This window comes from Corvus brachyrhynchos, unplaced genomic scaffold (assembly GCF_000691975.1).
Source record: "Corvus brachyrhynchos isolate BGI_N302 unplaced genomic scaffold, ASM69197v1 scaffold864, whole genome shotgun sequence".
NCBI classification, from domain to species: domain Eukaryota; kingdom Metazoa; phylum Chordata; class Aves; order Passeriformes; family Corvidae; genus Corvus; species Corvus brachyrhynchos.
Genome location: NW_008237871.1, coordinates 564,036 through 576,323, shown reverse-complemented (window position 1 = coordinate 576,323; position 12,288 = coordinate 564,036). Strand labels below are relative to the sequence as shown.

At 38.8% G+C, this 12,288-nt stretch overlaps 2 protein-coding genes across 3 annotated transcripts in view; one reads left to right on the top strand and one right to left on the bottom strand.

Moving 5' to 3' along the window:
- Positions 1-12,282, bottom strand: part of GNAZ (G protein subunit alpha z) — a 48,241-nt gene extending 35,959 nt beyond the window's left edge. The window contains exons 1-2 of one of the 2 annotated variants that reach the window (XM_017732241.1): positions 11,970-12,282; positions 8,249-8,362 (exon numbers count right to left, since the gene is read on the bottom strand). The gene's annotated coding sequence lies outside the window, so the exon portion shown is untranslated. The remainder of the gene's footprint in view (positions 1-8,248; positions 8,363-11,969) is intronic. The other variant, XM_008632083.2, reaches the window with a different exon arrangement.
- Positions 1-12,288, top strand: part of RSPH14 (radial spoke head 14 homolog) — a 70,600-nt gene that overhangs the window by 42,062 nt on the left and 16,250 nt on the right. The window lies entirely within an intron of this gene.

The window sequence follows — 12,288 nt, the reverse complement described above, 5'->3', positions numbered from 1 at the left end:
GTCAAAATCAGCATGAAAGGCAGGGCTATCATCAGGGATTAATTTGGTAGGTAGGGTAGAGAGTATTTTCCAGCCTTAGGCCACATGTAAAATTAACCATATGAACTATGTCAGAAGGTATCTACATCAGGACTGTGGATTTTCTAGGTTTCATCTTAACAACTCAAATTAAACATGATTTTATCCACAGAAGGGAGATGAGAAGTGGAAGAAGTATTACACTGCAGTCCAGGGCCAAAAAGAAAACATCCCAAGAGGCTAAAGAGAATCCACGATGTTCTCAGAAGTGTGACTCATGGGAGAGGACTTGGATGCTACCAAGCACAGATTACAGCTGCAGCCTACGCCTGGTCTCATTCTGCTTCTCTTTTGAAATTCAGAAGCTTTGACAGTCATACAATCCTGCTGCCTGCAAGAGCTTCAGTAGGTACATCTCAGACAGCTGAGCCATTGTTGGAGTTACTCTCTAATTCTAAGGAGCTTTTTTAATAAGATGAATATGAAGGAAGTTACCCATGTTCTGGTTTTGATATGAAATTGCTTTGTGCCAAATGCAAAACACAGATATACTTTACTTCACAGAACATAACTCTGCAACCAGAAACATTTAAGTACAACATTGTACAATAGCTAATAAGCTCCTAGTTTCAAAAGCCAAGACTTGTACATCATTTTGCCGTCCAGATAAAGTTCTGTGTAGACCTACAGAAACTAAGTTCTTTTTCACTCACAGTAAAGCAAAAAGACCTTGGTATCTGATGCATCAACTTCTTTAGCTCCCGTTTTTCCTTCACTGACACCTCCTGCAGAACAAAACCAAAACAAACCACCAACACAAAACCCCATCACCCACTAATTGCTGCTGCCAGAAAGAACCTAACATCCTTTTGAGGTTTAGCAGCTACTAGGATTTCTCTTCAGTCTCTCCTTTCAATTCCCTCCCCCTGGAGGGGTGATCACACCCTCCTCACACCCCATCTGCAGTTGCTGCAGTTACACACCCACCACCACTCAGAGGGATCCGAGTCACTCCCTTCTGGCTCCTAACTCACGAGTGATTACAAGAAGCTTATGTTAAACATACAGTGAATATTAGAGAACACTGGAGTGGTTAAATTCCTTTCATCAGATTTAAAAAGTCTTTTAATAAGCAAATTGGTCATGGATGGAGATGCAGGTTGCAGATTTGAAGAGGCTGAAGGCCTGATTTATCCAAAGAGTGAAGCCAAAGCAGCAGTGCAAATATCGCTAGCAACAGTCTCCGTGTGTTTTTCACCACTTGTGCTCTGAAGAGTTTAAGTTCCTTAGGTACTGTTAGGTTTTTCCTCTTATTCAACCTTGTTTTTTCTACTGAGATGAAGAATATTTCTCTATGGCACTAAATGAGAATGCAAAGTGACCTAGAGGAACTTAAGTAATTGTGCTGAAATGGTGCCCTGTGGTAAGTGACACTTTGGGGCGAGGGTATTCATAGTTCTTCCTCATAAGAAACAGTGACAGTATTTATTAAGGAGAAAATAAGAATAAAAACATCCCAAACCCTGTAAAGTGCTGTGGCTGTGATCCACTTACCATAAAAAGTAGTGATTTTGTTGACGACTTCAGTAGGTTTTGAAATAAGCCTGTATTTGGTTTTGAACAGGATGAAAATAAACACAATGTATTTAAAAACACTGCAAGCAGGATACCAAAGTGCCAGCAATGTAGACTATTTTACTTATGAAAATTTAGTATTTAGTGCGTGATATTTAGTGCTCTTCATATATCAGAATATCTATGCTGAGAACTTTCGTAAGAATAGATGTGAAAATAGTTTAACTTTCAGCTCCCCACTTTTATATGATCTCGGCATTACTGTATTACTAGGAAATGCTGAAGCATGATCAGTATCATTGTGTTTCAACATTAATTTCTTGCCTCTGTGCACATGTTCCCAGCCTGGCTTCTGCTGGTATTCACTGTGTTTATTCATAGGTCTCATCAATCTTAGAAGAACAGAAGCCAGATTTGACCACATACATTTGGAATCATACTATGACAAGACTTGGCCGGCTGGCTTCACATATTCATAGGGCTATACTGATTCTGTCAGTATTGCGGATCACTTTCATATCATGCCAAGAATAGATTTTTGCCTACAAACCAAATATTTTTAAAATTGTATATTGGTTAATATTAATTACTTTTTAAATGGATAGTTAACAAAATAAGCTACTAAATATAAGTCCATCTTTTGAAGAAGCTTGTGTAGATTTTTAATCTGGGTATTTACTCCAACACAGGAGTACCATGATTTAGATTTAGCTGGGCAAAGTTGTTATTTTTCAGCCTCAAGCAAGCTTGTAAATAGTTATTTTTCCCCCAAACCTGAAACATATAAATGATAGATGGATTTATGTTTGTTATTAGAGATAAACCAGAATCCAGTAATTTTTCTTGATGTTTTATTTTTCATTGGTAACTGTACTACTACTACTAATATTAACAGGTGTAGCTTCAAACTTAGTTACACATACTGATGATTTTTTGGTGTTCTGTTAATGCTACCAGTACTTTTGTGTATATATGTGGAGAGAGAGGGGGAGGAGGGTAATGACTGCTCCTCTTCAAGCTGTGTTGTATGTAAGGGCATTCTCATCATTCAGATATTTTCCCCCAATTACAATTTTTTAATTCTCTATAGTCCTGCAAACTTCCTAGGTATGCAGCCAATATGTCTATATTTTTACTTATCCTTTAGCCCTTCAATTCTGTCTCTAAATAATTCATCTCTCTCTTGTTGTACAAGTTCTCCTTTGCTGAGGTCAGAGAAGTTTCCCTTTTGTATCACACCTCAACTGGAATTGTCTCCTCCTCTTTAAGGTCATAGAGGTCAGCTCACCATTTTGTGACCCTTATAGTTTCATTCATTTTGTTTGAATCAGGCTCTTGAATCATATATTGAGAACTGATGGGTTGATTTATGAGCCTACACATACGATCTACTGCTACTGTTAACAGTAAAACCCCCAAATTTTGCAGGATTTTTCTGCATGAGGCTGTCCTATCAGCTCAAGGGGGAGCCTCATTAACCAGCCAAATGTACACCGCCACCCTCACAGCACAGGTTTAACAGCAGCATCTCAGGTAGTTGCTTTTCTGTTCCTTTTACTCTCTGTGACATCTCTTCTTGACTCAAGTAGCTGCAGCACTAAAATTATCTTAAAACTGAAAGGTGCTAATCGAGCCTTTAGTTTATTCATTATTCAGCAACGGATCCTTAGTTATTCATTTCTCATATTACCAGGAAAAAAATACTTCTGGTAACACTCTAGCCTACTATTAAGATGGCACATAAAGCTGAAATTTTATCGCTGATTCCTAACTATTCTAGTTAGCATTCTGCATTTCACACAGATGAGATATGCAGGGAAAAAGCTGATGACTCACCATTTTATTTCTTTTTGCTCACTAAAAATCTGCTGTTGATAGTGTTGTAAAAACAACTATGTGAAACAGGCACAGATCTGGGACACGAAATAATACATGTGATGGAGGTTACCCAGAGCACATCCGGCCTTCAGCGGAGGGGTTATACACAAATTTCTCAGCAAGCCATATTGGGTCAAAACAGTGCAAAAGCTATTGCAGCTGTAGGGATTCCAAATCTACGTTAAACTTACAAAGCAGATTTACCAAGGGGAGAGGGTGGGAGGGAAATGTCCACAGTGCACAGCAGAACAATAAATCATCTTGAAAACTTCATTAAAGGACTACAAGGACACCTCTGAGGGCACTCAGATTACTTGGCTGACTGGGATGAGGTACGGGGTCTGCATTTTCAGTGATCTCAGGTACTACTGGTTAGGTATAACACTGTTCCTTGACTGATAACTACCAGGATAATTGTGCTTAAAAGCAGAATTTTTGTTATGTTTTGGTTCATTTCCAACACACCTCAAGACTTTTAAATTGACATTTTGGAATCAGGGTTATAACTATGAAAAGATGACAAGGGCTACTGCCTTTTAAAGCCATCTCTGTCTTTCAAACAGCTTTTACATCTTTGTTGTAGCAAGGCTGAAAAATTCAACCCCCCGGGATGCACCTTAGTAGCGAGAGAACAACTCGTGATCTACTAGCAACCCAAAAAGCTACAGGCATTCCAGAAAACAAGGTACATAAAATTTCTTACCTCTCAACTCCAGGAAAATGCCTGATAAGGTGTCTTCCCGCCTTGGCGAAAGGCACAAAAGCAGGCAATAGCTACAGAGCTCAGCTGACTTAGCTTTCAGCCCAAACCCACCTTACAGCAATTCCAACTTGGTTTCAATTTCTTCCAGCTGGCTGCAATCCCATTAGGTTGCAATGCCACTGACACACACCTACTGGCAGTCTCCCCATCCCAAAGTATATTTTGTGCCAAATAGCTCAGGAGGAATAAACCCCAGTTTGTGTCACCTCTTTGCTGGCTGAAGGTTCAGTGCAATAGGGAAACCTCCACTAAAAGTTGTAAGTAGTTTTGCTCTGTTAGAGACACAGGAATGGCACTGACCAAGTCAGTATATTGTCATCATGATACTGATTGTGTCTCCTCGGCTATTCTGAGAACTCTTTTTTTTTATTCAGTTCTTAAGAATGAGGTACAATTTTGGTTTGTATTTCAGATTCTCATGTCTACTGTTAAGTAGTGTAAATGACTGCTCTGCACAAAAATAATTTTAACTCTCCCTTCTCATTTTTTGTGTTGATTGCAGGAGGGAGCTCATTCATAAGGGTGACATTTCTAAAGGTTTTTTCAAAAGTTAAAAGGAAGAGACGAGTCTTTGACCTTTTGCACACCTGTATTATTTTCTGAAATCTTTTAATCTTTACCTTCTACTGCTTATATTCTGTTGATCACCACGTGCCTCTGACCAATCCTAACAGAAGCTGAAGAAACTGTAGTGAAAAATAGTATTTTCTACATATTTTGTAACTAAATAAGATGCAGGCACCAAGTAAACAATGAGATTGATGTACTCTTAACGTACCTCTATCGACTATAAATCTTTGCAACATAGATAAAGACATAAACACCACGTCTAAGAAATTCCATTTGCACTTCATATCTCACAGCTGAGTAAAAACAGTGCTGCATAGATTGACAGCATTCCATGTGGTCTCCTTTAAAACAAACACTTCACTATTTTCTTGAATAGACTTGTTTATGTAAACTTTCAATGAAGTCTATGAATAATTCTTGACAGATTAATCATGAAAACATAAAGTATCCAAAATCCAAAGTTACAGTTGTATAGATAAACTTTGATTAGTTATAGACTCCTGTCATTGGAGATATGCAACACCACAAATAAAAGAGTGAATGAAAATACCTAGAGACTGTAATAGTGCTGCTCACTGAGAAGTTCTCCCATCACTTGGTAATTAAGTCTACAATATTTAAAGGTACTCCCAGAGTTCCATATGCCTGTGTGTGCAACTTCCCCTTCAAAGCACACTTTTACTATAATAGGCATCACCCATTTCTTTCAGATCAATTCTGCCTAAATGATTTCTGAATTAGAATATTCCGGTATTTTCTACTTGGGCTTCATTGCTTTCCAGTATCAGAAGATACAACTAGAAAAGCAACATAAAGTAATCAAATATACAGAGAAACTCTGATACTTCTAGTCTTAATCTGAGGGACAAAGGATTTTCATGATCCAGCCTTTATTGTAGAGCCAGGCTGGGGCTGCCTAAATCGCAGCATGCATTAGAACAGTTTCCAGGTATGATCGCAAGAGGCCACCATATCAATGGCTGTTCTTGGTTTCCTTGACTGCAGAAGTGGGAAAAGGGTAGAATTGCTATGCTATGGATACAGCAAAGAGAGAGGTTTTTCTTATGACAGACCAGGGTAATATCCTCTGTAAACATTTAATTTTAGTTTATAACCTGCTTGCACTGACAGAGAACGGGAGATTGTATGAGATCCAATAATTCGGTTCTTTGTCTATATGGTAGGTTATTACTTTATCGATGTTTTAACTTCTGTTATATAGAATTTGCACCGTTCAGGACTGCAATGTACAATCAGGCCTCTGGAAAAAGGGAGAATTGTAGTCTGTAGTGGTAAAAGTCACTAGTTCCTACCTCTTCTTGGTGCTGATACCTGATACTTTAATTTGTTTAGACCATTGTATATTAACTTGACCTGTGAGACCAAATAATATTGTGCTGATATAATACTGAACTGCATGTCAACCTCCAGTCTTGCCACATTTAAAACAATTGTTGATCCCTTGAAACTAGAAGCTGAAACTTTGCTCCTGTTACTTAAAAAAAATACATAAAGTCTTCAGTATTCCATTTCTTTTTGTGACCACACACGCAAAAAGCAAACTTGACACACCTGTGTAATCACACCCATGAGGCAAAGTTCAGGTTTGCTTTTGGTAACATTCACAGCATGAAACATAATCAGAGGACTTATTGCTTATCTAGTCAGGGAACAGAAACAGTATGATAATAGAACAATTCTTCAAATTTGAAGTAGACTAGCCTTAGAATTTTAAGTACCTACATAAATGTCACTGAATTACAAATTAAGGTGAGTTTATCTGCTGATGGACATAGATGGATTGAAAAAGATTAAAAACATGTCTCTGAAATGACTGGTTAAGGTGAGGTTCTACCATTACTGAGCAATACAACATGGAAGCTCAATAGGTTCTTAGCAATTGTAAGAATATATTAATATCGTCCCATTATAAAATGGCTTCTACTGTGGTACCCTGAACTCTGCCAAATTTAAAAGGTCAGGCACAGAAAGGCATCCTGAGAGAAAATCTTCCTGCCAAGGCCCCGTTGCAACAATCAACTTGCTGGCAGTACAGAGAGATGCTCCAGTGCAACAGTGTTAATTCTGGAAAATTTTAGTTTGTAATGGATTTGGTTAGCATCATATGCATTAATTTACTGAATTGAGTGCTTTAAATGATATAAAAAATATTCCCTGTAGTATTGGTTTGAATCTTCTCCTATAACATAAACACTAAAGAGGGGTAACAGCCAATATCCTGGTCTTTCTTTCCTCATAAGACATCCAAACTAAAAAAATATTCTAATGCATATATATGTATAAATAGATATTATATATCCAAAAGAAATCATGTTTTGTTAATACATTCCAATATTTGGATTATATGACTTGAGCTGGTAATATTCAGAGACAAAAAAATCCAGCCTAGTAACTCAAATTGTATTATCATCAGAAAGATGTTCCCTTAGATGGTAGGTAAGTATCCTTTTGAATCATATGTACATTTCTCTTTTAAAGGAAGAAGTATAATAACCAGGTGCATACCCCTCTGAACAGCAAGCCCTCTCAGAGCTAAACATCCTGTTGGGCTTTTGTTACTGTGCCATAACACTGAATTGTAATCAATTCAGCTCAATTGTGTTGTTTCCTTCCACAACACAACTGTATCAACTGTATTTGTACATCAACACTTGCTATGCTGCCTAATTGTATTTGCGTTCGTGCAATTTATGAAGATAAAGGTGCTTATTCCACATTGTCTGGGTAAGGTTTGAAAATATTGAAAGCAGGCACAGAAAACCAGTAGAAAACCACTGGGAATGTATGCTAGAATACTGCCTGGATCACCAGGAAAAGCTGATAAAAGATTTGGATTACTGGTGCTGTTTCAGTGAAGTCTTTCCAGTGCCATGAGCAATACCATTGTTGAGATACTCCGAGGAAGAAGCCAACACCAGCCTAGTTACTATCAAGGAAACAGGGCTGGTAGGTAGGGAATAGTAACTGTATTATGACTTACAAATATTTATGGTGAACCATGAAAATATCTTCATAATTAACTAGTAAAGCTTGGTTAAACATTACATTATAGACAGTAAGAGTGGGATTCATCTGTGCAGATTTAGCATCTGCATGTAGGTGGCTACCTCAGAGCTACTCACTTAGTGCTTCCCTCAGAGGCTGTGGAGAGGAGCTGTCATTTCCAGAGGTCAGCTCGATCTCACACTAACACGGTAGCCAGAAGCTAGTCTGGTTAACTCCAAGGGAGAAATCTCTTTTTCTTCCACCAACTAAAAGGGAAGCGTTAACAACTACTCCTTATGTACGTGTCAATGTTATAGACATCTGAAAGTGATGAGAATATATCCTTCCAACTGCCAAGTCCAGGCAATTACTATTTAATAAATCCACTGTAAAAATAACAGATTAATCAATTGTAGTTCCTATGAAATTATTATTTACCTTGTGGTCATTATTCTTGATGTGTGTGAGCAAAACGAATACTTAGAATTTTCGCATTTGCCTCTTTAAGTTTTTCTATTGGCCAAGATGTTGACTGGTAATCCAACAGGTTATCTGCAATGTAGAATCACGTGGAAGTGTTATCACATTTGTCTTTTTGATATGATGACTTAGGAATCCAGAGAAGAAATAACTCTCCGGTTTAAGGGGCTTAAAGAGAAAACAAAAGGCAAATAGGATTTCTTGGGTAAAACTGTGTTCCCTAATGATTCACTGGGTGTCCAATACTAAATAATAAAATGGGATTCTGAGGAGAGTCGAGCTTCTGCGGAACCACAGAAAATGCTCTGAGCTGAAGAAGTAAAAAAAAAAACAAAACAAACGGTTGCCTTCTGAATTTTTGCCAGTTGTTAGCAAATGTTTGAAGTCTGAGTAAGATGGAAGAGATGGCTGCCATCACTGATCTGTTCCTTCCATCCAACTCCACCAGTGCCCTTCGGTGTTAAGGAAAAGCAACAGTTGAGAGAGGAGTATTTTCTCTGTAGCTTTCATGTCAAGGGTGAAACTCTGTGCTTGATTACACTTGAATAAACCACTTAAATTGCTAATATGTATCAACTCCTGATTCAACAACAGAATAAGTCAAGCTGAATTTAGCCCTTCTCTGTCTTCTTGTCTATTCCACATACCTTAAATTGCCAGGGAACTTTGCGAAGAGAATTGATTTTGGTTGCTTTGGAACAGTATAGTTTTTCCCTCTTGGGATTATTCTTTCATCAATATAATAATTGAAATTTGGACTTCCTGATCACCACTCTTGAATTCTGGAAAGTTTTAATAAAAATGTGAACTTACAAAATATAAGTTGTATTATCCTGTCAAGTAGAGTGAAGGGAATCTGTTGTAACTAGAAATGGATGTGGATTTATTCTGAATACTTTGTGGATCACAAAGAACAAAATTTAGCCTTCTTTTTTAATAAAAATAGGACAATTTTTCTCTCCAAGTATAAATATGATTTTATGCACTTAGGCCAATATTTTGATTTTTAAGGGCCCTTGAATAAGTTTTCTCTTAGATAAAAGAAAATGGTTGATTGTTTGTGTAGAAACTGTTACTGCTGAAAGTGGGTACTATCAATCAACATGGGAATAACACTCCAATTTTCTCAGTTAAAAAAGCATGATTCAAATCACTGATAATTTATGAATTAAAGTTTATGATGCATGTAGAGAGTTACTGAATTTGTCATTGAGCCTTTGACCTCGCTGATACCGACTACAAAACTGTTCAACATTGTTGTTCCTAAAGGCAAGGGAGAACCTGATCAGTGAAACCGTGTTTGGTGGCCTGGGCTCTCTCCCACTGAAATTAGTGACAAAACTTCCAGTGACTCCTGTGAAAGCAGGACCGAAACTTTAGAAGAAATAGTCAGATTCAACTCTCATTTTCAGTTACATAAATCTGAATAATCTCTTCTCAAATAAGTGGGATTACTGTGATTTAACCCAAAGGAATTGAGAGTATTTTTCTTTAATTCATGGAGGGGGAGAGAGAAAAAGACATCATTCCCTTATAGTGCCTCACCTCTGTGTATCAACCAAGGCTCTATCTGCTGTCAAAATCCTTATCTGCTTAAGCTGGAGAGGAAGAGCTGACTTCACCACTTAAGGATCTGGGTTTTTATTGCCTACTGCATTTTCTGTTATCCTTATCCCCTTCCCCACTGCTTAGCAGGTAGATTCCTTAAGAAGGGACAAATTTCTGTTTCTGTCTACATTTCTTAAAATTTAACATACCTTGTTTCATCTGTGTGTAATCAGAACTGAGACAACCAGAACACTTTCACTTCAGTCCTTCAGAGCTACCTGGCTGGTTATTTTTAGATTATCACCACTAAATTCAAAACCAAGGCCTGCAAGTGAAATATGAAACTGTACTGGAGGCTTACAAAACTCAAGGTAGTACCTCCAGAAGACTTACTCAACTCTGCTCACCAGTGACCTGTGAAGTGACAAGCACATAATCTCAGACAGAGGTGTAGTATTCTTTATGCAGCTTGCGGAGTTTATTAATCTCTGTAAGGTCCATTGCCAGAATGAAATTTCCATGGCTTACACAGAATTAATCAGCTGTTTTTACTTATAAGCATACATATTACACAGAAGGGGATTCTTGTCTGAAAATATAAGTCAGTGCTTTGGTAATGAAAGATAGCATGAATTTTTCTCCTAAATATGCCTTATAACTAAGAGGTTTTCTTTTGATTACACCTGTCACTGGCTTCTTGAAGACTGGATCTTCATCCTTCTATACACATAGGCCTCTCCTCTGATAATGTCCTTTATCCAAGGGCGGGGATCTGTGCTTTTTGCATGATAGCTTCCAAACAAATGATTTGATGGGAGACAGCCAAGTAAATGGCAAAACACTCTCTGTTCTGCAGAGCTGTGTCTGTTCAGCTGTCAAATCTGTGCCTGTTGAAGAAAAGCGAGTATTTCTGCCTATAACAGCACCTAAGCCATCAGCTCGGACTTCGAACATCTATATCCATAAAGTCAGAAAAATTTCCCCTAAGTTCAAAATACACACTCATTTTTTGCTCCTCTGTGATCCACAAGTAGGTATTCACAGCACCTGACCTGCTGCTGTGACCTTTATAGATGAAACGTTGATGGCCACCCGAAGGGTGTGACCCACAATGGCGCGAAATACAGAGCCCAAATAAAAATCAAATTGTGGGTGTGATGTTATCAGAAAATGGATATAAACAATTATAAAGAAATGATGGAGGGAAAACTAGTGATTTTTTCTCAAATCTTCACAGGAAAATGTGGAGATAGGTCTGTATCTTGCAGAATAAATACTGCAAGAACACACGTTAAACAGCTTCTACAGAAACAGCCAAAAGCAGATCAGATCAGTTCTATCAGCAGAAATTAAACCAACATGTATTTATCTGCAGCTCTCTTAGCTAACATTGAAGGCTTGGGGGTTTTGTGTATGAATCACTCACCCAAAATGCAAATGCAAAGGTACCAAAAAACTTGTGGTTCACAAGTGCAGATGGGAGCCGTCCACAGGTGCAGATTAATATAAACCCTCCTCATTCCTTCACATGCATGGGCACACATGGAGAGGGAATGCATCCAGGCTCTGCAGAGCCACACATCCTTCCAATGAGCAGAGTGACTGTTACCAGGAGGATTTATTACAGAAATTCGGCAGCAGGAGCCTTTTCTGATAGAATGTTATCCAGGCAGCATTTCCCTGGGAGGAGGTGTTACATAGCGTGGAGGTTCTTCTCCCAGCACGCAGATTCTAATGGATTATCTTTCTGAAGCATTAAGAGAACGCAACGAATCTTATTAAGGCTCAGGTATTGGCTATTAATGCATTACGATTCAGGCTAGGAAAGGGAGACCACTTCATTTTTAGAAGAAGGGCCCAAGCTGAAGCAGCAGCTAATAGAAGGCCAGTATCCCTTGAGAAGGTCATTTTCACTGTATCAGCAGCCTGTCTCCCCTTACTATTTTTTGTCTACACACAGTGAAATGTTCCTACCTCACAGTGACACTCATATTTTTTATCCAGCAGAAGCTTAGCTGATTGTTTCAAAGTGACATCTTTTCCTTCTTGCTTTAGCAGTGCCTTTTTATTTTGGAAATGTTCATCACTGAACTGATTTAAGAGAGAAGGAAATACAGAATATTGCACTCACCTCTCTCCAGCACCAGGCAGGGCGCCTCCACCTCCTCAATCCATCAGTACAAACGCCCGCATCCACTGACGCCTCTCCTCTGCTTTGGCCCTTTTTCACATCAGCATCTGTGATTTGCCGAGCAGACACACCGCGACTGCAGGGACTAGCCCCACAGCCCCAGCAGGAGCAGGAACCTACCCTTTCCCATCTTCTCCCTAGAAAACACAACCGTAAAAACCCGGGCTGTTCTAAAGGCGGCAGTGGGAACACTTGTCCGGCGGCCCCCCGCGGGAGACAGGGAGGTGCTCCGTGCTCTCGCCGGGGAGCCGGGCAGGGG